Source organism: Tachysurus fulvidraco, chromosome 8, assembly GCF_022655615.1.
Source record: "Tachysurus fulvidraco isolate hzauxx_2018 chromosome 8, HZAU_PFXX_2.0, whole genome shotgun sequence".
Taxonomy (NCBI): Eukaryota; Metazoa; Chordata; class Actinopteri; order Siluriformes; family Bagridae; genus Tachysurus; species Tachysurus fulvidraco.
The window spans coordinates 12,005,497-12,032,457 of record NC_062525.1 but is presented as its reverse complement, the minus strand read 5'-3'; the positions used below and the strand labels follow the sequence as shown (position 1 = coordinate 12,032,457).

General features: G+C 39.3%; 1 protein-coding gene across 6 annotated transcripts in view; it reads left to right on the top strand.

The window, feature by feature from the left end:
• The window catches only part of rbfox3a (RNA binding fox-1 homolog 3a), a 323,538-nt gene that overhangs the window by 83,427 nt on the left and 213,150 nt on the right, over positions 1–26,961 (top strand). For 5 of the 6 annotated variants that reach the window (XM_027177421.2, XM_027177424.2, XM_027177422.2 and 2 more), the window contains exon 3: positions 4,811–4,861. The exons of the other annotated variant lie outside the window; for it this stretch is intronic. The gene's annotated coding sequence lies outside the window, so the exon portion shown is untranslated. The remainder of the gene's footprint in view (positions 1–4,810; positions 4,862–26,961) is intronic. 6 annotated transcript variants of the gene reach the window in all.

Genomic DNA, 26,961 nt, shown 5'->3' with positions numbered 1-26,961 from the left:
GTACAGACCAAAAATCCAGTCATATTAATTCATTCATTCGTTCTTTTTTGAGACCTTATGAATCAGTTTACTGCTTGGTTTACTAGCTTTTGGCTTGATGTGAAGTAAAACACTTTGTCTCAGAAATATGGTTTTAATATTCAGGGACTGATGGTCTATCTAAAAAGAGTTCAGAGAAGTTATTTGAAACTTTTTTCTACCTTCTGTTGCTCAACATTGTGTATTGTTGCTGTGGCTTTTTTTGGCCTACCAAGCCAGTGTATTTTTATCTAAGAGTTACAGTTTGTTGGAAAAATATGCAGCCATCAAGTATGCTTTAAGAATCTTTGCTAAATAGAAACTGTACTTTAACCCCTGCTGCATTTGGATGAGAGAAGTCAAAGTTCAAGTCCCAGGATTCTGAATTTACGCTGGTGTTTCTGTATCTAGGAGAGAAATTATCATGCTCCTGAGTCCATGTTGTTCTGTTGCCATGGAAACTACATTGGCAAAACAGCACCAAATGAGTAATGCCCCCATATGCTTTTTTCATGGTATTAAAGAAAAAAAATTTAATTGCTTAGAATTAAGGAAAGGAGAAGACAAAGTGCTAGATGCATTCTCTATAAGCGTGTTTTTCCCCTTAAAGCTGTGCATGATGAAAGACCATCTGTCAGGGCTTACTCTGTTGCTTTCCTTCCCAGTTTTCTGGTCTTTTTTAACAACGATTTTCTTCACACATTGGGTGTTTTGACTTATGGAAATTAGACTGTCTTAATTAATAAGAGCACTCCTACTTAGCTCATCAGTGAGCAGTAAAAAGCTGGTCCTCTTCATTATGCAGGACATGCATTACTCTTCTAGCCAAATTACAGTGATTTCATTTGCTCCCTGCCTCATCACTTACATAAAGATCCTCATCGCTCCTGGCGGAGGTGTGGGAATGGTGTGGGTTTCAGAACAGGCAGAAAAAACCTCACTGACAACCAAGTTGAAAACCTTAACATTATCTACTGCTTGTGTCTCAACGAGGTGGTTCTATTCTGGGTAGCGTATGTGGTTTGTGAATTTGTGTCATATATGTGTTTGTGTATGTGTATGTATATGTTAGATGTGTCATATGTGGGAGATTTGTAATGCAGTTTTGCAGTCGAGTCCTTACTGTCACACACAAATGCACATACACACACACTGAGTTTCAGTATGGTGGGTATGGGAGATTCAGCCCTGGTGTTAGAGACAGACGCAGTGGGAGAGGTTTGGGCTGGCCGAGGCTAGTGATTCCTTGGTGGCTGATGAATGGTGGCACTGATGGGTCATTTGTCCCGGTGATGGAGTTAGCCACTGCCCTTTGGGAGGAAGACTAACATAAAGAAAGCCAGAGCTGAGCGTGACAGATCATCCAACGGTAACAGAATAAGTGGCTGCTGTGCACACTGCTGCCGGAGTCGACCTTCCCTAATTGGACATACTTAGGGAGCAGGGGGATAGGGAGAAAGTGTGTGGGAGTGGGTGTGTGGGTGTGAGTGTATGTCTTGCATGCACCACCCACAGCCACACAAGTTATAATGGCAAAGATATGAACAGAAGCACAACAGCGAGGAGGGAGACTCAACCTGAAGAGTTTGAAAGAAGAATGTAAAAACTTACACAAATATGAATAGATCCTGTACAAGCATAAGTATAATAAATATTATTACAGATTAATGGACAGATCACCATGGTCTCACATTTGCAAATTTATTTAAAAAAACACACACAACTCTTCCTGTAGGTTATGATTTAACTCATAATCAATTATTGCTTTATCCTGCTCAGGGTTTTTCTTCAGAGCCTATAACAGATACATACGGATTAAAGGTGATAATGCACCAGTCTTTTAAAGTACAGAAACAAGAACAGCAGTCTAATATAGACTTTGCACACACATCATATCATCATATGCACACACATTTGCATGCTCATTCAGAGGAAGTTTAGAGTTGGGTGGAGAAAAGTGCCAGGAGTGTTGTGTGACAAAAGAGTATCAGAAAGAATCCAAAGAAAGGTGTATAAGACAGTAGTGAGCCCAGATTTGCTGTATGGGTTAGCGACTGTTGCAGTGAGAAAAAGACATGAGGCAGAGATGGAGATAGCAGAGATGAGGATTTTGAGGTTCCCTTTAGGAGTGACGAGGATGAACAGGATTCGGAAGGAGCACATCAGAGGGACAGCTCAGGTTGGCTGTTTTAGGGACAAGGTCAGAGAGGCTAGATTGAGATGGTTTGGACATGTACAGGGGATGGAGATGGTTATATTGGTAGAAGGATGTTGGAGATGGAGCTGCCAGGTAAAAGGGCAAGATAAGGCCAAGAGGAGATATATGGATGTGTTAAAAGAGGACATGAAGTTAATTGGTACGAGAGTAGAGGATGCTGAGGATAAAGTTAGGTGGAAACAGATGATTTGCTGTGGCAAAGTAGAAGAAGACAGTTCAGGGGAAGTTTAGAGTAGTTTGTACACCTACAGATGTGTATTTGGGAGAAAGAAGGAACATAAAGTATAAACAGACAGTAACCCAAGCTTCAACCCACTGCACTTGCTGTACCAGCTTTTTTTTTATATCATCTGCATGAAATGTACATAAATATCAAATCTATTGGCACTTATTCCTTTATTATGTAATATGTTCTTATTAAATCATTAAATGTAAACAGATTAACATCACACACTGAGATTGAGAAAATCTTTAACTTATGAAATATAGATTAAAATGTTCATTTCAAATACTAATGCATATATATATATTAGCAAAAGTAATTCACTGAAAGCACAAATTGTTCTGTCACAGTTTATCTATTTTTATATTTTTCTGAAGAAACAATCAATGCACAACAGCAGGAAAGCCCACTAAGGCACATATTGTCATTTATGGTGGGCGCATATTTTTTTATTACATTTTTTTATTCCTAGAATTAACTGAACATTTTTCTAGCCACCCTCCATTCTCCCTCCTTGTGTCTTTTTATTCTTCCCTGTTACCCTGAGGAGGGGTTAGTGTGTATTGAGGAGAGGTGTAATCCAGCCTGGTAGCGCACTGGGGGTCATTTGAAGCTGCTCTGAAGAGGCTGGTTGAGGTAATCTCCACTTGGAGGAAAGTCGTTTCTTTACTGAGAGAGACACAGTGGAGAAGGGAACTGCAATGGAAAGTAACATTAACAGATAGACAGAAATAAGGGCTACAGCAGGAAAGTGTGTGTGTATGAGAGAGAGAGAGAGAGAGAGAGAGAGAGAGAGAGAGAGAGAGAGAGAGAGAGAGAGAGAGAGAGAGAGATAACAAAGAGGCCAGCCAGAGGATGATAAGGCTAAGAGATTTTCTGTGCATTTTCGGTGCATCGGGTAGGGATTTTAGTACAGGATATTTCTTTTGTCACCAGCAGGTGAAAAGAGGGAGAAGCAAAGTGAACTAGAGTGTGAGAGCATGCAAAAAGAAAGGTGATTCACACACAGCATGCTGATCTCCAGATTGCTGCTGTCGGTGATGTAGAGCTGCAGCTCTTGATTGTGACATGGAGTGGGAGATCGGAGATGGAGTGATCTGGTAAAGCAGCTGATGTGACAGAAGTCACATTAACAGAGGCATATGCCTGGAACACAACTCACACACATTAACAACCAAATAACACCAAACAGAACAGACTACATTCAGTCGCATGCACTGCCAGCAACAACTACTCCCATGAGTCACTAATCCAGCTACTAAAGACACTTTTGCATTGCTTTAAGTAGAATATACAGAGATCTGTAAAGCAATATAATGTTGTTGATGTTCTTGCTGCCAATCCTGTAACGATTAATGTGCTTCACTGATATGAAAAATTACATGTATTATAGTATTTATTCATTAAAGTCCAATCTGATCATGGAACAAACATTTAAAGTATGGATGTGATGAATACAATGCACAATTTTATTTAGTTTAATTTAGGTGAGACAACAAAAGACCACATTCATTAACATGAGACACTTCATGATGTATTTAACGTTCATTTATTCATCCTAAGTAACTGCTTGTATGGTTACAGTGGTTTACTTTAGGCTCTGCTGCAGTTCTACCTCTGGGTTGTTCCAATGTTTCAATGCACAGGTTCAGCTTACAACAAAAAACCCTCTGGTTCAGGCCACATTGGGTTTAAAACCAGATCCAGATCATTTATTACTATTCATTGCATTTGTGCTTGATGTACTGTATTTGGTATTTGGCTATAAATTTGAGCATTATCAAGTCAAATCACATTTGCAACAGCAGGTTCTGACCAAAGTGCTGAACTATCATGCAGCATAACTGTAACATAGAGATAAGATAAATGAGCAAACTTAAAATAATAAAATTAACGATATAGATGATTGAGTTATGCAAACCTTCAGTGAAATCATTAGTGTGAGAGTTAAAAACCAAAACAAATAAATAAATAATAATAATCATCATTGTCATCATCATAAAAATCATCATCATCATTAAAAAAGGAAAGCTTTATCTTACTGAGACTTTAAGTATGAACATGGAATTGTAAGAAGTAATTGATTTGATGAACTGAAGGAATAAATAATGCCTGAATATCAGTAGATAACATCAAAAATCATAGTACATACTGCATACCCTGTCTTTTCTATCTGTATCCTCCTCCCTCCTTAGTCCTGTACTCATTTTACCACAGATTTTAGTCACTGATAGTGGCTGCCTCAGTACATTTGTTGTAATGTCTTTCCTGCTCCAATCATTTGACTGTGGTTTCACAGCTGGCGCTCTCTTTCTCATTTTCTTTTCTCTCGCTCTCTGTCTCTGAAACAGGTTGATCAGACACCGTTACTTGCTACGTTCAGAGTGGGCCTTCTCTCCTCAGTGAGTATTTTTATGCTAATTTGACTGGCTAGGTGTGCAAATCTCCATATCTCCATAACTGAGCTTGTCTTAAAGAGTTTTACATGTCCTTAGCTCGATGTGAATGATGCATGAGCAATTGATAGAGAGAGAGAGAGAGAGAGAGAGAGAGAGAGAGAGAGATAGAGAGAGAGAGAGAGAGAGAGAGAGAGTGAAATTCCTTCACTGCAATGTGTGAAGTTTTAGAATAGAAGAGTCACAGCACTAGAGCAATGTAGACTTTTAGTATGTTTTTTGTGTTACTGTAAATTTTTAATTGTGGTATATTTGCTTTTTATCTGAATATTTGAATTTTCTTCTTTAAATCAAAGCTTGTATTTCACACTTGATGCAGTCAGATATGTTCTGTATCCTAATCCTGCACAGATCTAGTCTATATAATGTCTTTCTTCCTTCCAAATTTTACAATTTATTATATATATATATATATATATATATTATTAAATATTAAAAATTTATGCCACAGTACAGTGACTGCTCAGCTCATTGGGAATTTTCCTTCAAAACATCTGTAAGTCCAAAATTGGTGGTGAATTAACTGAAGTTAAGATTTGAAACTTTGGAAACTGTAATAGACATTATAACATCATATCTTAACTGGAACACTGATATTCTCCTGTTTGATTTTGGGATTTACGTTCCTGTATGATGTAGAAAGGTTGCTATATGATGAGACGGGATTAAGAAATCTGCAGAAGCTAGTTTTGCTAGTTTTTCATTTAGTGATTTTTCTCCTAGTTGTTGTTGTTATTGCTGTTGCTTTTGTTGCATGCCAGCAAGAGAAACATCAAAATCTGTCCTAGACCCAGCTAGTAATTGCTCTGAATTTAGCCAGTGGTTGAATCACATGGCCATTCAGAATAAATGCTTTCTGTAGAGGAAGGAAAACTGAGCTTGTGGGTTCTGAACCCAGAGCTCTGACCTAGTGACACTCTTGATGGGAAGCAGTGTTGGAGTGCTGGAATTCTCTTTGGATTATGAGTCACATTACTACTGCAGACAATTGAATGCAGCAAGCTGGTTGAACTGCACAACCTGCGGCAGTCTCTCACTAAAGGATCCAAAGGGTACAGCAATCATAATTATGAAATATGCCAGTAGCTATTCAGGTATCACAATACCACCACTCCCTCCTCTGGCCATCAGAGGGTGCCCTCGCCACAAAGAACTTTTAAATCTGCGTTGTTTTAGCTGTGTTGACTAGAAATACTGTTAGCCTAGCTACGTACCAAGTCGTTCTTTATCTGCTGTTGTCCTGTTGTGGACTTTGTTATTGACCATTGCTTGTTTATTGGATTTCTTTCACTTGTGTATTGTTATTTTGTACCTTCAGCCCTTGCTGACTCCTCTTCCTGGTTTTAACTCTCTGTTGACTGTTGATTATATAGTATATACAGTATCTCACAGAAGTGAGTACACCCCTCACATTTTTGTAAATATTTTATTATATCTGTGACAACCCTGAAGAAATGACACTTTTCTACAATGTAGTAGTGAGTGTACAGCTTGAATAACAGTGTAAATTTGCTGTCCCCTCAAAAAAACACAACAGCCATTAATATCTAAACATCTGGCCACAAAAGTGAGTACACCCCCTAAATGAAAATGTCCAAATTAGGCTCAAATAGCCATTTTCTCTCCTCGTTGTCATGTGACTTGTTTGTTTTACTAGGTCTCAGGTGTGAATGGGGAGCAGGTGTGTTAAATTTGGTGTTATTGCTCTCAGTCTCTCATACTGGTCACTGGAAGTTCAGCATAGCACCTCATTTCAAAGAACTCTGATGATCTGAAACAATAATTGTTGCTCAACATAAAGATGGCATAGGCTATAAGAAGATTGGCAAGACCCTGAAACTGAGCTGCAGCACGTTGGCCAAGACCATACAGTGGTTTAACAGGACTGGTTCCACTCAGAACAGGCCTCACCATGGTTGAACAAAAAAGTTGTGTGCACATGGTCAGCGTTATATCCAGAGGTTGTGTTTGGGAAATATGAATGCTGCCAGCAGAGGTTGAAGGGGTGGGGGTGTCAGCCTGTCAGTGCTCAGACCAAATTGGTCTGCATGGCTGCCATCCCATAAGGAAGCCCCTTCTAAAGATGATGCACAAGAAAGCCAGCAAACAGTTTGCTGGAGACAAGTAGACTAAGGACATGGATTACTGGAACCATGTTCTGTGGTCTGATGAAACACAGATAAACTTGGTTCAGGTGGTGTTAAGTGTGTGTGGCAGCAAACAGGTGAGGAGTACAAAGACAAGTTTGTCTGGCCTACAGTTAAGCATGTTAGTGAGAGTGTCTTAGTCTGGGGCTGCTTGAGTGCTGCCGACACTGAGGAACTACAGTTCATTGAGGAAACCATGAATGCTAACATGTACTGTGACATACTGAAGCAGAGCATGATTTCCTCCCTTCTGAGACTGGGCCGCATGGCAGTATTTCACTATGATAAAGACCCCAAACACACCTCCAAGACAACCACTGCCTTGCTAAAGAAGCTGAGGGTAAAAGTGATGGAATGACCAAGCATGTCTCCAGACCTAAACCCTATTGAGCATCTTTAGGGCATCCTTAAATGGAAGTTGGGCACAAGGTCTCTAAAATCCACCAGCTAGGTGATGTCATAATGGAGGCATGGAAGAGGACTACAGTTGCAACCTGTGAACCTCACTTAGGTGGGTACTCACATTTGTGGCCAGCAGTTTAGACATTAATGGCTGTGTGTTAAGTTATTTTGAGTGGACGGCAAATTTACAGTTTTACACAAGCTGTACAATCATTTCTTCAGTGTTGGCACATAAAAAGATATGTAATAAAATATTTACAAAAATGTGAGGGGTGTACTCACTTCTGTGAGATACTGTATATGTAAATAAACTACATATGGATTCTACCCTGACTGCTCCTGTGAGTTGATCACAGGATACTTTGCCTGTACAGAATCCAATGGAAATTTCTCAACTCTAATCTGTTGCACAACAAGTCAAAACGTTGGCAGGATATCACCAGCAATTTACTGCCCTACAACCCACCAATACTCACCTGCTTCAAGCCCTGAGAACTGTCCCAACCACTGGCCATTCAAGAGAAGTTTAATGGTTTCATCGACCAATGTCGAGGGTTTCTCAGACAATGTGAGATTTTTTTCCCACACATTAGCTTGACACCTACTGGGATAACTCTAGCAAGTGTGGTTTCACCATGTTGCTACTTGCTGGTAAAGAGCTGGAGTGGGATCTTGCAATCTAGGATAGCGATACTCAAGTGCATAACTTCTTCATGCATTTCTCACAGCTAATCAGGGAAATTTTCTAGTAGCCAGCTGGTGGAAAAGACATTTTAAAAGGCATTACAAAACTGCTGCAGCTGAAGCAGGGGGCCAACAAAACAACCTATTATGTTATTAAATTCAGGACTCTGACCATGCAGAGCAGGTGGAATGATGTTGTGCTGCATGCAGTATATCGGAAGGGGCTCAACCCCACTCTATAAGCTGAAATGGTCTGCAAGGATGAGGACACAAACCTTTTAGAGTTCATCCTTCTAGGTAATCACATGCTCAGATCACATCACAGTTATCAAGCTCAGACAGTCTCAGCACTTATTGTAAGCACCCTTTAGGCCTCCCCACCTATGCCAGAACTCGGCAAGGCACAAATTCTAGTATTGATTTTGACTTTGGTTGTGCTTGTACTGTGGACAGGCCAAGCATCGCAGTTTGTCCAGAGAAAACAGGATTACACACTTTCAAGGTGGGCCCAAATACCTGCCTCTTCGGTCTGACTTTACCTCTCCAGCTACATGCTAACCAGGTGTGCTCTCTTGCATCCATAGTGGACTCTGCAGGCAACATTATTCTGGATACAAGCTCATGATCCATGGATTTCCAGGCAAGGTAAAGAACTCTTGACTCTTAAAGTATGACTTCCCTGTCGTACTATGTGCACTGACAGCCCAGATCCATCTAAAGTGTGTACCACCCCCAATCAATATCTTAACTTCCAGAAGGTGTTCAGCAAAAATGAGTCATGAAACTACCCCTAAACAAATCCTGGGACTGTGCAATCCATCTGCTTCCAAACTCCTCACCACCCAAGAGCCAGGTTCACTCCCTGCCCAATTTTGAGACCAGCCAATGGAAGAATACATTGAAGAGGCACTGGTGGCAGGTTTAATTTGCCCCTTCTGTCAGCGACGCAGGGATAAAAACAGACCCAAATAAAAGGGTTTATTAACTAAAAAACACAAAACAGGGACAAAGATATGACAACCAAAGACATGACCAGACTAGACACGGTACCACAGATGACAACAAATGACGATGACAACAGATGACAAGGATTCGGTTATGGTTAAAGCACGGTTAAATACACAAGATGCTTAACACATGAGGAACAGGTGTGCAGAGGTGAGGAGGAAGAGACAAGGGGAGGGCAGACACTTGACACAGAACATAAACAGAAGCAGGTGGCCAAAGTCTGGGCTGGATCCTGACAGTCCCCTCCCCTTGAGGCATGGTCCCGACGCACCAATCCCGTCTTAATGACAGTCCCTACGAGGTCCAGGAGGGGGTAAGGAGGCACACGGCGAGGCAGGTGGGGGGAGCAAGCCACACGGCTCAGCCAGAGAGGGCCGAGTGAAGTCCACAGCCGACCAGAAGGGCCGAGCGACGTCCACAGCCGAGCCAAAGGGCCGAGCCACGTGGACAGCCGAGCAGAAGGGCCAAGCCAGGTCTACAGCCGAGCAGAAGGGCCGAGCCACATCCACAGCCGAGCAGAAGGGCTGAGCACAACCCCCAACACCCTGAGGCCGGACCCAAGTCCAGAAAAAAACAGAAAGGGAGGAGGGTGGGAAAAATCCTCTGCCACGGAGCAAAAAATTAACAAAAAATATTCTTGGGACAAAATACAGGCCTGCAACACCCTCCACGGACAGGAAGTGGGGCAGCGTCCTCCACGGGAAACCAGGAAGTGAAGCGACATCCCCAAACAGACTGGTGCGGGGCAATGTAGCAGGACACCAAGAAAAAAAAAAGGGCTGTGACATAGTCCGGCGGGCAGGAAGTGAGGCAACGTCCCCCGGGGAAACCAGAAGCGAAGCAGCGTCCCTCACCAGAACAACTGCGAATCGATGTCACAGACACAAAAAAAAACAACAGTAAAGGAAAAAAAAGCACTGTCCTAAAGAAAAAAATGCTCCCACAGGTCCGGTCCAAGCTGACGCTATCCTGCTGGGTCTTGGTCTGGCGGAATCCAGGGATAAAAACAGACACAAATGCAGGATAGCTAAAATAAAAGGGTTTATTAACTAAAAAACACAAAACAGGGACAAAGAAATATTATATACAGGGACAAAGGATATTGTGCTGCCATAGGCAACGCGGCACAGACAATTACAGACAATTAACACATGAGGAACAGGTGTGCAGAGGCAGGAAGACAAGGGCGGGGCAGACACGTGACATAGAACAAACAAGCACGTGGCCAAAGTTCGGGCTGAGTTCTGGCACCTTCACTTCACCGGCTGCAGCTTGATTTTACTTTGTTGATAAAAAGGACGTAGACAAGGCATTGACTACTGGAGGCTAAACTCTATCACTCCCTAAACTCTATGCTACCTATATCCCCTATCATTGGTGCTTTTTGCCCTGGAACAACTATAAGAGGTGGCTTTCTTCACCAAACTAGACTTTGTAGTACCTATACCTTATCAGAATACAGTAATCCCTCGCCACTTCGCAGTTCAAGTTTCATGGCCTCAGTGCATCGCTGATTTTTCAAAAATATTCATCGAAAAATAAAAATAAAAACGGTTTCCCAGGATGCCAGACAAAGAGAGAAACTCTCTCAGAGGCTTTGTACATACCCACGGGAACTCAGACAAGGCACATGATTGGTTCCCGGCATGAGATCTGAGCTGATTGGCTGCGCATCATCGCATCCTCTCCCAACTTCTTCCCTTGTTGTATCTCACCACTCTTGTTCACGCTGTCAACTGTGTCTAGCGTATTTTGTTCGAAATTAACTTTTTGTTAAGCCCTTACAATGCCAGCAAAATATTCCTCTAATGAGCCCAAGAGAAAGAGGAAGATGATGACCATCAGTGAAAAGGTCAAACTTAGGGCAGATCCTACTTCGCGGATTTTCACCTATCGCGAGGGGTACAGGAGTTGGATGAATGGAAAACAGCCTTTCACACTACCAATGGGGAACTATGAAAAATTGGTGATGCCATATGTCCTGATTAATGTGCCTGCAGTTTCCATGCATTTGTGAACAATACTGGGCAACTGTGTCATTGTCTATATAGATATCTGGATATATTCCAAGGCTTTGAATAAACATATTGTACAAGTTCACAACGTTGCATCTGCTACAACATGAGTTAAATGTGATGGCAGAAAGTGTGAGTTCCACAACAGCACCCTTCAGTTCCTGGGCTATATCTTCAGCTGCCAGTGGATGGAGAGTGAATGGAGATGGATGAGAGTAAGGTGCAGGCTGTAAATGAGAGTCCCACTCCCTCAGCATAAAGGAGCTGCAAAGGTGTCTGGGCTTAATGTGGCTTTGTGCAAGCTTGTGCCAAAGGCCTGACTTGCCAGAGGTGCCTGCAAAATCAATGCTCCTCAAGACCTCCAAAATCACCCCAGTTCTTACAGTCCAAACACTGCACCACCAATTCACTGAATTCCACCAAAATCAGACCAATCCACACCATAACCCCAGGCCACCCTCCCAAGAGAACACCTGGAGTTATTTGTAAGGAGGAATGGGGTTGGGATTTGAAGGGAATCTGTCACAACATAACCTGCCACTCCCCCACTTCTGGGTGATTTCCTGCCATAAAGGACTTTCAAACCACATTTTTAGCTGTGTAGTCACAAAGTATTGTTAGCCCAGCTACGTACCAAGCCATTGATTGTTTGCTATTGTCCCATTGTGTTCTCAAAGTTTGACCATTGCCTGTTTATTGGATTTATTTTGCTTGTATCTTGCAATTTTGTACCTTTGCCCTTGCTGAATGCTCTTTCTGCTTTTAAACTCTCACTTAATGTGTTTCTCTATTGTGATTTTGCCTGCCATTTTAGTGTGTTTGCTATGTGTTTGGAAATAAACCACATATGGATTATACTCTGACTGCTCCTGTGAGTTGATAACACTCAGGTCATGTGTTTTTAGTGGACCTCTCATTTACTCTAAATGCATTGTATCTCTCCGAACATGAAAGCAAAGTACTCTAAATTGCCATGGTAAAGGATCAATATACTAGTTCTCTTTATTTATTTCAAGTTTTTTTTTGCTTTATGTTGGTTTTGAAGTTTATTTTTGTCTTTGTGTCACAGTTTTATTCAGTATAATGCAGTTTTTAATACTGCAATTGGATCAAATGATCTTCTGACTCAATATCACAATGACACCATGCATATCAATGTCTTGCACCCAGTCTTTTTTTATTAAACTTATTGCAAAATATTCTGTGGATATCTGCTCTTATTCCTTCATTTATTGAGACAGATTGATATCAGTTACTATTGATGAGGAGAGCTCTACCAATTGAGATGATTAAGTAAGTCTTAGCAAGTCTTAGTGTTTGTCTGCAGCCTGTTTTATTATAAAATTCCTGTTTAAAAATAGGTTATTATATACAATAATGAACAAGTTGTAAATCGACATCGATAAATGTAAAAATATTGCAATAATAAACATTTTTTGAAAGCAAGTATGTCTAATAGTGAGGTGAATACTTTTGTGGCACTTTCTTGCCCAGTGTCCTTTTAGAAGTTTTGCAATACTGAAGCAATTGAAATGGACTGGTAAAAGCAGGGATTTGCCAAATTGGTGACTTTTTGAAACCGTCGGCTGGCCACACACAGCATGTTTATGTCTTCTAGAATCGGTTGTAGTGGTAATGAAGATATGAAGATGATTACCAGAGCATATTTATGATTGGAAATGATATAGCTTTTAGAGAGAACTGTGTGCAAGCAAAATGATCTTAGAAAGTTCAGGAGATTTGTTATCATCATAGTTTATTGCAGCAAAGACTCATGACTGGCAAAAGCCATGGGTTTGGCATCAGAACTTGGACAATCTAAGTTGGTGAAATGAAATCAACAGGAGTGCCCATTGGGATTTCAGTGTGCCTCGACTTTTTTGTGCCCCGTTTACACTACAAAGGAATGTTCAGCTCCCTCCAGACAATGTTTAAATTTCACAAGTGCTAATTTTTTCTGCTAGAACTACAGATCCCCATTGCCAACATCATAATTTCTTTCTGTTAAGGTGTGTCTCTCTTAAGAACCTTGTGGATGTCTAAGAAGTGGAGGGACTAATGTAGATCTGCAGCAAGATCTGAAAGATGTCATCGTCTGTTTCCATGTTTTCCAAAAATTGTCACAGTGATAGGGTCAGTGTGGAGATATGGCACATGCCCCAGATCACATGGTTATCTGCTCAGGGTATGAAGGCTATGGCTCTCATTCAATTAGTTGAAAAGTTCTCAAAAATTATGTGTGGGTTTAATCTGTGTATTGAGAACTGATGTATAATGTTGGTGAAATTGTCAAGTGCCTTTTTTTTTTTTGGGAAAAGCTCCCAGTCTCATCCCTACATAGACAAAACAAATTAGTCTACTTCTGAATAGATCCTACAATACTAATGATATCCAGAGTTTCTTTTTTTCTGTGTGTTCTCTTGGACCACAGTGGGGGATGGAGTTGACACTTGTAAGAGCAGCAGCCGGGTGCTTTTTCAGTCTTTCTTTGTATCTGTTGTGTGTGTGTCTCATTAAATGTGGATGGTGAACTAGCTGCAGATTGCCTGGTGATTGCTACTCTCTTGGTGTAGCATTGAAGCCTCGGTCTGTAGATGAGGTGCGATTGACATTTCTCTCTGGCCCTCCGCAGGGTGTCTGTAAGGATCCTGAACCCATTCAGACTGGCTCCCAAATCAAATCACTGTCGCTGCCACTGCCACCACTCACTGGCCCCATCAATTATTTAGACCCAGCTCGAGTGAACCAAAAGGCTGAGGGAATTTGATTTTGCAGGCACCTCTGGCAAGTCAGGCCTTTGGCACAAGCTTGCGCAAAGCCACATTAAGAAGTAGTGATGTGGTATTTTCTTGTGGAGTGCTGTCCTTTATTTATTTATTCCAAAATTCATATAATTCATATTTGGGTTATTTGTCCTTCATGTTTTGGATTGTTTGTTCTTTTCTGTACTTTAAGTATTTAAAGTAAAGAATGACTGAGGCACTTTTTTCCATAGGGCACTTATTTAAAAAATTATTTATAGCCGGTTGTATTTTCCCCAAGTCCCTCATTTTGCAGTGGTGTTAGTAGTAGCTTGAGGTTATCTTTGGTAATTAAAGTTTGATTTGATCGAAGCACACTCTTTTTTTTTTTTTTTTTGCTTGAATGCTAATTAGACAGGCCACTGGTCCCTGGTTCATTGCAAGGACATCTACCAAGTTTCTAATGAAATTCGAAAGCCTTTTAAATTCAATTTAGGGGATTTATTGGACAGCAGCAGCTTTGGACACCGTATGGATAACCATCTTGTCTGCTAGCTATGAGTCTCATGATGCCATTGGAACAAAGCGGCCCAGCCACATGGAGCTGTGTACTTGCTCTTGGCAGTGTCACCATGGTAGCTCCTGGTCCCTTTTGCCCATTACTGTAGACAGTTGAACCATCAGCTATCAGTGCCCTAGCAGAGGAGATGAGTTAAACACCTTGAGGAGTACTCAACAGCTTACTTGTTCCTCTAACCATCTTTCACTGGTACAGTGCTCTGGCAGAATATGCAGAATGCTATTTCATACGATAAAAATCACATCTCTTCAACTTGCAACCCCCTATTCCTGGAGAATGTAGTGAGTTCCATACAGCAGAATCCATTTGAGAGTGATATAATCTTTGCCATACATTTCTGGAGGTCAGAGCAGACACAGAAACAAGGTCGAGCATGAGTTGATGTACTGTGTCTCTGTCTGAAGTACTGTAGCTAAATGATTAATCACTTGAGAATGACAGCTATATTCAACTACTGGTCTTAAACATGTGAAAGACCTGTCAGATTAAATTTAAAGCCTGTTCAGTTTTAGGCACTTGTATCCATGCATAAAGGGATTTTCCTGTTTCTGAGACTGCAGGTATTTATGCATGCCTACGAGATATAAGGGTCAGTGTAAAGTCAGATGTCAGCTTGTTGTTAGGACTAAGTGGTTTATATTGATACACTGTGCTCATGGTTTGCCTTGAAATGTATAAGCTCCGTTTTAACATCAAGTCAGTATGACAAATAATGCCTGCGTCTTTAAATATAATTAAAATAGTTTTGCAATCTTAAAAGCATACAATTAGTATTACATACCCTCAGCTATTTGGGTTTCGGTTTCCTTTTCCTGTATATATTCTCCTGTGAACTTCATGGCTCAAAGGTTCAGTTAAAGCGCTTGTCCACTGTACCCTGATGTCGCTCTGCTTATGAGTCATGTCGAATCGTTGCTCTGAAAGCTTTGATCAAAGAGATACAGTGCCATGCACCACATGAGCTCTGCCTGTCCGCTGATCGCTAATCCGGCTCCCAGCTTGGCTCTCAACATAAGAGCAATCTAAAACTGCAGCCGAAAGCTAACAATACCATGTATTATACATACATAATCAAAGGCTGTATCACCTGTTTTTCACACCATAACTCAAGCAGCCAATTTAAAATGAACCCTAATTACATTGCAAGAGGGTTTGAAGCCCTTACTTTGTCATTTGAACCAAAAGCTCAGACAGAGTAGCAAGCCATAACTTAATGAGCTGTTCGCAGACTGTACAGAACAAAAGTCAGCATAGATAACAAGATACTTTTTAATTACAGGCCCAATCCACTTTTATTTAGGTAGTTGCATAATCTGTAAATTATCTAACCTGAATTTCAATCAAATATTACATCAACGGTAAAAAAAAAACATGCTCATGTGTGTTCACTGGCATTTTCTGGTATTTAAGAAAAATAACACTGAGTCTAATTCTAGGTCTATAGGGCAATATTACATCTATTGCTTTATCCAAAGCATCTTACAGTTGAGACAGGATATAATTAAGCAGTTTAGGGTTAATGGCCTTGCTCAATAATCCATCACTGGCAGCTTGGTAGTCCTGGAATTTGAACTCTTAACTGTCTGGTCAGTAGCCCAGAGCCTTAACCACAGGGCCACCATTTTCACCTCCTCACCTCAACCTGTCTCTTCTTTTAATAGGTTTAACGTGTCTTCAGATTCATTGATAAACATAAAGAACATGCAGGTCCTTTACCATGACGGAGACTGGTACTTTCCTAAATTAGTCTTCTCTTTGTGGACATGGCATGGCATTAGCTGCAGACAGAAATGCCCTGAAAGGACTGATGAAGAAAGGAAGGTTAAGAATGGAAGACTATGAGATTTGAATATCTTAGCATTAAAATGCACAAAGCTGGAGCATGTCTGCAGGGGAGGCTTTGAAATTTCCTCCACCTCGACTCTTTTATCTCAACCCTCACGCTCTGCCTCAGGACCCGCAGGGCTCCCTGCTGTGAAAGGGGCTGCCATGTGCTTCTTCACACTGCTCACTTGCACATGCGTACCCACACACTCTCATAATCACACATGCATGTGTTGCCAAAATTCCTAGCAAAAGAGAGTAAATATTAAATGTGAAATTGCTTTTTTTTCCCTCCTGTTCTTTTTATCCCCATCCTTTGACATTGTGCCTTTGAAACACAGGTCAATGTAAAATGGTTACATCTTGTTGAAGCTTATTACCAGACTCTAAAATGAGGGAACTTGGATGTGAAGGTCAGAAAAATGACTTTGCACAGTCTTAGTGTGCTTTGTGTACTATTTTATAAGCTGGATGAAATCGCTTTCCAGAACATTTGCAGTTTACTTATTCCAAGGCAGTCTGAAGCAACAAGGTATTTCCGGAGGCACACCCGTTAGAGGTAAAAGCTTTGAAGGCATCATGTGGACCCAGGCTTAAAGATAATATTAAAGCTAGCAAGCTTCCATTATGTGAATTATATGACTTTAAACAGTAGGGGAAATAGTCAAGACGACTTCATATTCTCTGTCTGTCACTGTCATACTTATGCACAGTGTCAGACGGATCTAGTAAATACTATACACCAGATTATTGTAATAGCCTGACCCCTGACTGGCAGTGAATATATTCCGGATGGACCAATTTTTAAAGATCATTTACATTACATTCTCAGACACACCAGAGAATTGCAATATCTTTATTATATGAGTCACTCCTGTCTCAGAAATAACTGTGAAATAAGTTACAGTTCTTCTGACCTTTGCTAGAACACTACACTTTTTTTTTTACACTGACTACTGTAAAATCTAAATGTTCTTATATGCATATGTTGATCCTCATGGAAGATAATAATGTACAGTAATTCATTAGCAGTTAATTTTTTCAAAGTAACCACTTTTATCTTTGTCATGGTCATGTCAGATTTGGAGCCTATCTTAGAAAGACAGGCAGCAATACATCCTGGATGCTAATTGTTGCACAATTAAAGTCAACAAAGAGAATTTAAATTGGCCCTCTGAAACATTTTTCCTATCAGTTTTACTCGATGCTAAATTACTAATTCCAATTATACCTCTCCTCTTTCACATTACAGATATGACTTGAAGGGTAAATGCTAACATGCTTTCTTCAAGACATGGGAATTTAGCTATCATGTCTTTATACAGTGTCACTCGTACCATTTCACAGGTTAGCTGAACACAGGTTTTCTGAGCGCAAAGACTTTTGCGATTGTCTAGTATTTTCTGATTGACAGGGGGAGAGTATTGCTGTCCACACAGAGACCACAGCCAAAAACACATGATAGACACATGCTGTTAAATAAAAACAATGCATTAAAGAGTCAGGAAGGTACAGGTGGAGTTTAAATATTTTGGTGACCTGTCCAGTGCAATGGGGAGTGTGAAAAAGAGGTGAAGAGGCGAGTGCAGGCGGGATGGAGTGGGTGGAGAAAAGTGTCAGGAGTGTTGGGAGACAGGAGGATGTCAGCAAGAATCAAAGGAAAGGTGTACAAGACAGTAGTGAGTCCAGCCATGCTGCATGAGTTAGAGACTGTAGTAGTGAGGAAAAGACATGAGATGGAGGTAGCAGAGATGAGGATGATTCTCTTAAGGAGTGACGAGGATGGACAGGATTAGGAATGAGCACATCAGAGGGACAGCTCAGGTTGGCTATTTTGGAGACGGGGTCAGAAAGGCTAGATAGAGGTGGTTTGGACATGTACAGAGGATGGAGATGGTTATATTTGTAGAAGGATGTTGGAGATGGAGCTGCCAGGAAAGAGGTCAAGAGGAAGGCCAAAGAGGAGATATATGGATGTGTTAAAAGAGGACATGGAGTTAATTGGTAATGGGAAAAGGCGAAAGTAGAAGAAGAAGATGATCAGCAGTGTTTTGTCACACGTATACCACAGCAATTTGCCAATGATTATAATTATGATGACAGTTTTTCATTGGTTAAATGACAGCACCGTTTATTATTAATCTTAGATTATGTAGTGTAGCCATTTTACAGGTCCCTATGAACAATATGAGCTGCTACTATAGTAACAAATTATATTGGAAGGAGTGCATTAATATTAGCTTATAGTGCATGTACATAGCTGGAGCTATTTTCCGAGGCATGCTGTTATACAAATTTATAAATTCAGGGTCAAGCATTCAATCATGTTCTGGTATAAAGAACAACAATAAATGTTGAACTTTTACAGTGTAAAGAAATTCAGTTGAAATTGCATATTTAATGGGGAACAAGGTGTTGTAGTAGTATCGCAAAAGAGTTTACAAATGGATGATGGTTTTATTAAGTGAACTATACATAACTTGGACTGACACAGCGATGTGACTATTTTGCCACAAATTGATCTTAAATGTTTGCCCCATTTTACTGCACGTATTTGGTTTATTTGTCCACAACAATATATTTCATTTTCAAATAGAAGATGTAAAAATGTAGATGAATAGTTCATAGAAAACTTTGAAGTTCATTTTTCATCAGTTCATTTTTAACTAAGCAATATATTAGCATCAGTTCTCTTTGATAAACCTGGGCAGATTCCAGTTACACTCTGGGAGGTTGTTTTGATGTTAGAATTTACTGAAATGTTCCAGCTGTGAACATGACCTGTGTTGTTGCTGGAATGAGAAAGAAATGTAAGTCCTTAGGTGTAAACATGCAATTATTCTTTTAACAAGGTAATTCTTAGATGTTTTAGATAATGAAAACCTTTATTTGAACAGTAGTGTTAGAATGCACTTCATAAGTTTATATGTATATGTATGTTTGTATATCTAGCATATATAGATAGAACAATAACATCCACCAGAGCAAGATTCATTTACATTTACAGCATTTTTCAGACACTTCTATCCAGAGCAACATGCTTTGTAGTGTACATCAAAAACATTCTCATGCTAGTACAACAAGGTAGAATAAGCAGAATACTACTACTGTACTTACTAGGATTACTAGTTAAGGGATTTGAGGTCTTGAGGGGGTTCAGACCAAGTCAAGACTGAATCTAAATGAAAGCAAAGCCAAGTCCCTACACATACACCATTACATGAATTTACAACCGTTGCAAGCAGAAAAAGGCAAAGCTGCTATAACACAAGAACAATACTACTCTCTGAGCAGAAAGAGAGAAGAGAGTGATCTATATAAAAAGACAAAAACTCATTAATAATTATCAGACATAACAAAACAAAAGGTAAAATGTGAGAAAAGGTGTGTGTGTGTGTGTGTGTGTGTGTGTGTGTGTGTGTGTGTGTGTGTGTGTGTGTGTGTGTGAGAGAGAGAGAGAGAATGTATTTAATAAAGTGCAGTTAAGAGATTTAAAGAGCATGATAAAAGCACACACACAATGCATACTCTACTATGGACCATCAACACTAAGGACTGTAACTTTTTACTTAAATTAGCTATATGGAAATTCCATAAATCACGATTTAGTCTCTGAAAATCCAGGTCAAATCCATTCTCCAAAGGCTTACCCCTAATTGTTGTGCGTTTTAGGTATTTTTTCCCACTCTATGACAATTATCTAGCTAATACGTAAAGCCCATATTACCTAACTGCACTCAGGTGTCCTTACAATATCAAAACGTAAACATAAGTCAAATAGAATTAATGTAACATTGAAGCAATTAGACTTATGTATGTGATCAATTCATATAAATATTTTTTTTTAATGTTTGGCTTCAGAAATGCAACATGCAACATACAAGGGTATCAGAAATGTCTACACAACTTTCTCCCTTTATCTCAGATATGGTTGATCACCTAAAGCGTGCTTGTTGTATTAAGTTTGATAAAAAATAAAAGTTTTAAAGTTGTAAACTACAACTGTCCCCCACTCCCCTTCATTAACCAAGTCCTGCATTACAGCTCAAGATGGTCTATTCATAGCCATACCAGAAGGAATGACCTCTTGTCCAACAAGTTTCTGTTAAAAACCAAGTCAATATACAGTATAATGCTCAAAACCCAGAAAAGTCAGAGTAAAGGCCAGTAAGCCTGAGAAGTCCAAGTCAATACAGAAAACAATAGAGACTCCAGCTCTACTAGCTACGAGATGTCTTCTGAAAGCAATCATATGTGAAAATGCATAAATCATGAAATCTTGTGAAAATAGAGCAATCATGTGAAAAATATTTCACAATAAATAATATAATTAAAATAACTCTCAATAAATAACATGACAATAATCAAATATGAATATGAATGATTCATGAAAAATCACATGTGAAAAAAATTCTATGTGAAAATGATGGAACACTGTAAAGAATACATCTTTATAAGAAAAGTTAAGAAACTAAATCTTTTGAATAGCAAGGTAGTACAAACAGCAAACAAAACTCATATTACACAGTGTAAGGCTTTTGTACCACACATCAGGCTCTTTTCTTTAAAAGCATGACCAGCCGAATTACAAATAGACCACTCAGTTTGCATTGCCTCTACTTACCACATTAAAGCAGGTGTCTCTGCTAGCATGGCTTTTATGCCATCCTCATGGGCGGCATGATTTAATCAAGCCCAGCCACAAGTGACTTGTGAAGCAACTGTGTCTCCTGTCTGGCATTCCCACACCTTTTTGACATGGAGAGAGGGTGTCTCGGTCACGATGGGAACTTTTCCGATGAGGCAAACAGCTAAGCAACACACTACAACTCTTTGAGCATTGACCCCCCTTTGCTCAGTCTTTTCATCACTGCAAGACTACGCTTTCATTTTTGCCGGGATGTTTGCTGATCGCTTGCTGCAGACTGCATAAGAGATGGGAGTTAATGCTTGAGAGACACTAGCTCCAATGGCTAATAATAAGGGGCCTCACTTTGTCAAGGGCTTCCAAGGAGAGGAGCTCCTTAATCTCGCACTTGCTGTTCCCCCTGTGAGATTAGATAGTTAAACATTATCAGCAGACCCATCCATCTTTGTACAGTGCGTTACAAAAAAACAATGATATGTGACCTTCACTACTGACGTGTAATTGAACTGCTTCCTGGTGCAGTTGGACTTGCGTCGAGTTAACTGAAACACACTGCAGAATTTTTAAGTCTCTATCACCTCATCACTTTATTCTCTTGAGTTGTCTCTTATTGCTTCCTCTTCACACCCATCTCTGGGTGCCTATTTTACCAACAGCATGTATTCTAAGAGTGCTCTAAGAAACAAAATTTAGTTAAAAAGAGCAGATTTGAGCATGTTTGTGAAGTTTGCTGAAGAGTAAACAAAGTCTCATAGGAGAGATAAGTGCTCATTTGCCCTCCACACCAACTCAAAGTAAATCAGAGCAGGATTTTTGCTGTTAGTGAGAAGCAGTACTGGGGATTCTCCTAGGAAATGGTGGGAACAGAGGCTGGGAATCCAGGCACTCTGCCGCAGTGGGATAATTCTCCTTCCTGACCTGTAATGGATTGCTCAATGAGAGAGGCTTCACTTAATTCTGCTGAAATAGTTCTTTTAGGCCAAAATCCTGAGAGTGAAAATGATCATCATGCATTTAGTTAAGTCTTGATTTTATTTTGTGAAAGTCTTAAACTCTTATTTAAAAACACTTCCTTTATGTATGATTACTAAATGTGATTCTACATGTTTTTAATATAATAATATTTAGTCATGTAAAAAGAAAGTGAAAGTCGATTTCATAATGGTATTCCTTTAAATTACTCAAGTAAACATCACATTTAAAAACAAATTAAATATGTGGGGAAAAATGGTGGAAAAAAGATAGGTGAAAATGAACAGGGTAAAATGTCCCATGTGATTATAATCAAATATGAATAGAAATGAAAAAAATCACATGTGAAAATGCATAAATCATGAAATCACATGTGGAAATAAATTATAACAAATTATATAATTATAAATTCTATGTGAAGTAATTGAACATGATTATAAACAATTCATGAAACGTAACACACACACACACACACACACACACACACACACACACACACACACACACACACACACACACATATATATATATACATATATATATATACACATATATAACATTTTAAAAGATTGTAGCTGAAGCCCATTACATGTGAAAAGCATAATATATGACGTTTTTAAAAGCCACATAAATTTCATGCATGAAAACATCTGAAGTTCATGTAACGTTTCCGTAATTAGTTGTTTTAGACTGCATTAACAAGTTCACTTAGAGGAAGAAATGCTTTCTCTCTGTTCTCTGTATACTTTATAAAATAATCTGTGAGCTGAGTGCATGGTACTGAATAGGAGACTGGTTTAAACATCTAATTTGTCATGAGAGGATATTGAGAGTGTTTTTTCCTCACTTGTTTTTCCCCAATTGGCATTTGAAATAGGTTTTTTGATGGATTGTGGTGTTTTCCCTTGAAGGGTTAAGTGTTTGCTAACATATCCTGCAGCGTCAACACTAGACTTATGCTCATTAGCATAGGGATGTGTCGCCTAAAGAGAACTGCTAGTGTTGTGAATTGTACTCTTCTGTAGAAAACAGGAAAAGGGGACTTAATGAAGTATCCAGGTAGTGACAGCACTTTATTTTTTACACAAAAAAAAGTTTCCAAAAATGCTAATAAGTTCTTTTTGTACTCCTGCTGTGTAATATATTTTAAAGGTTTTTCAAGGTAGAGTGGAACAAACAGAGTGTACTGGACTTGAGTGATATAAACTGTTACAAGTACCATGTGATCTGCATCTCTAAGGCTGCTGCTGACAACAGATCATTAGGCAGGCATTTTTGAAAAGATAATTCGTTTCAGTTTAAAATACTATATATAAACTAACAGAACCAGGACAGAATCCTTTAGTTTTTCTGTTTCTCTGATGACAGTAGGGTCCTCATTTAAATGAGCGGAAGTGTTTGTCCTGTGTGGAGGACATGGTAGCTGCTCTGATAAACCCCCTGTGCACCCCTTCTATCCCCTATTCTCTCTCTGGAGTCTGTCCCCCTCCCTTCAAACCACATCTCTTCATTGATGTTCACATGCTCCTCAGAACTTGTCTTCTCGCCTTCCTGCACTGCTTTCCGTATCCCTTGGAGGACAGCAAGAGAGATGGGGGTGGTGAGGGGATTCAAATCACCCCACTTCACAGACATCAATGGAGACCTGAGGAGCCTGAAACTTCTTTGATTTTGCAAAGGACAGAGAAGTAAATAAAACAACTAGGTGAGAATAATAGAAGCGAATGGAAGTTTGCACTTATAGAGTGCTAGAGTAGCAGATTATTGCCCTTGTTGTATTTCCTACTGATTTTGGGCTGGATATAAAATATCAGAATGGTGTAAATCTACTCTATTGAATATAGAGGTGTCCTACAGTCAGCTCCAGGATTATTGACACCATTGTTCCAAATGAGCAAAATATGAAAACAATTAACAATTAATTATTAAATCAACATCCTTATGAGATTTCCTAATATAATTGATTTATGTTAATACTACATGGATTGATCACACACATTATTTACTCTATTAATTAAGAAACTTTTTCTTAAATTAGGTTTAGTATAAGCAATCATGTTTTGTTTATAAATGTAATTTTTTTTTTTATGTAAGCTAGCTATACATAGTCCTACATCTTTTCTTAAATCTGTCTGAAAAGCTTTTATTTGTTACAGGTGAGATCTAGCTAGTGAACGGTTAGTGAAGGAGAAAATTAGGTGAAATATGCAAAAAAAAAAAGGTTTGGGTGTCTTTCCATATTTATTTTAAATTTATTAATGAAGCCACATTGAATTTGGGGTAGTATGCTCATGCATCCTTTTTGTGGTGGATTTTCTATTGTTCAAGCTTTTTTAACCTTATATGTGGTTAAAGGTAAAAGCAACATCTCTGTTTATTGTAGAGCAATAAACCAAACATTTTTTTTTAATGTGACTTTTTAAGTCATCAAGTCAAGTCTCTATATGTAGCTGACGGGGTACATATTGAAATGAGACATTTCTCCAGGACCATGGGGCTACATAGAACAAAGACAGAGCTACAGTACAGTACATGGAACAACACAGAGCTAAAGACTTAAGTAAGTTAGTCTTAGCCAAATAAAGTGCATCTGTGCAACCTGGTGCAAACAGTGCAAGACAAAATGACCTGAGTATATACTGTATATTCTACAGAACATGTGCAAAAATACTGGAATGAACCCTTAATATAATAGCAGCAATATGAGGTATTATAATAAGTGCAAAACAACAAAACAGATTCTTGTTAGATGAAAGATATTTTGCATGTAATGTTTCTTTTTTACAACTTTACAATTATACAACTATACAACACAGCTGACTGTATGTCCTGAAACAAGAATAATTCATTTAGTGAATATTCCACTTTATCAATTAATTTTCATTAAAAAATCGCAAATGTGCAACATCAATCAAGATAATTTTAATCATTCCATGGCAATTTGTGTTCCTCTGGTAAAGTTATGACATTTACTGTTCTTTATATATATATATATATATATATATATATATATATATATATATATATATATATATATATATATATATAGAGTATACAAATATATAAGCTAGATGTTCCTGGAAAGAGAACAAAATAGTGGAAACACTCACAAATGTTTCCTGACACTATCTAGTCAATGAACACTGCCACAAATGCATTGATATTCAGGGGAGGTCTGTGCACATGGCAATTTGCTTAAGAGCTTGCTAGGAGGAAAGAGTCAGCGCTCTCTCTGTTCACACCGCTTTCCCACATGCAGGAAATCCCCACTTCAGATGCATACTGTCGATCAAAGGTGTGATCTAATGGCTACTGTTGGATTTTGGGATCCTGGTGGATCCTGGCTTACTCACCACAACTGCAAAGCTGAAAATGAAGCATTCTTGTGTTAAAACACATTGACATATTGTATTCAAAGAAAATAAGATTTCATAAACTTCACAGGATGCTACTATGTATGTGTGTTTCATCGTACAGTTTTGGCAAAGACGGTTATGAAGAAAAGCTGCTTTTCCTGCTTATACCATCATTAACATCTTTTCGTTCAATGTTTTTTTCTCGCTCTCTATCTTTCAAACCCCTACCTGCTTCTCACATCTGATAACTGGGATTCTTTCTAATTTCATTTAAGTTCATTTGCACATTTTCAGCACTTTTAATTAGACGAGAGGATGGGAGGAAAACTCTGGGAATGCAATAAACTCTGTGATTAAGATTCACAAGAGGCTGTCTCGGTGGACGCTGGTCTGAAGCACAACATGAACACTAAGCATTATCTGATCGCTTTAGTGTGCTGATTGTTTTTTTTTCCCCACTCCAGCCAGCTCTCCACTCCAGTGCCTGATTACAGATCGCTCTTCCTCACTTGCCCAGCAGCTTCGGTTTCCAGACACATTTGTCTGATGTATGTATCATCACTCACCAGAAGATACTGGAGCTTTATCAGGTTCAGTTCCGATGAGAGCCAGCTGTGGTTTGGGATCCAGGCACTGAGGGCTTCATGCGCAGATGGCTGGCTAGCTGTGTAGCATGTAGCTGAGCTGGCTCAGGGCCAGACAGGTGGGCACTATCTGGGCTCTCCACTGTGCTTAGCCCAGGCAGCCTGGGCCTTTGGCGCTCAGCTGTGCCAGCTGTTTCCCTTGTGTAGATCTGCTGCCTTTCAGGCATCCCTATGTGCCCCTGCGGAGCAGCAAGATGGTCTCATTGTGTATCGCATTGTAGCTGCTGCAGTCACTCAGATCCCAATTTCAGATTACAGATGGGCCCACTTGAATTGTTTTATGCCATTTTTTAAAGATGGACACATTTTTTATTGTTCTTTCAAGACTGGAAGGAATTCTTATATGGGTTAACTATTTCTACAAGTATATGTGTCTCACACTAGTTTTGCTAATGAGTTTGGACTTACTGACTGACTGACTTTGTTTGCCAGTGTACCTTCGTTGTTTTAATAGGACTTGAGAGATGTGAGAGGCATAATGCTGGTGTTTCAAAGAAAATGAATCTATTTTAAGAGGTTGGCTGCAAGTAATACAAAACACCAGACTTGAAACAATAACAGCTCTCTAATTATCAGTACTATTTTGAGAGGAAAGAATTTTTAGCCATAAATGAGGAGAGAATTCAAACCGTAGTGTCCATATGGCCTCATTTAATTTGTGTTTACAATGCTAATAACTTGGAATGGCCTATTTCTGCATTTTTGCATATTTCTGGCAGTATTTGCAACAAATTTAAATTTGAACATTTCCGTCTAGTTATACAGTGTTTGGCAGGCAGTTTTCTTCAGAGAGCAAATATACTAAATAAGTTAAAGCACTTCCGAAAGTTAAAAGCACTGATACATGGGTACATTAGGTAACAATAAATTGTCTTTTAATTATTAGGTTTACATTAAGAGCTCACTGGACTTTACATACTGTACTTATTGGGGAGCTTGGGATTCAAGAGAGAAAAGACTTGATATTTGGCATCCCTGTATCATGTCAAACCAGGTCCTGCTTATAGCTTGAAAATATTTGTTGG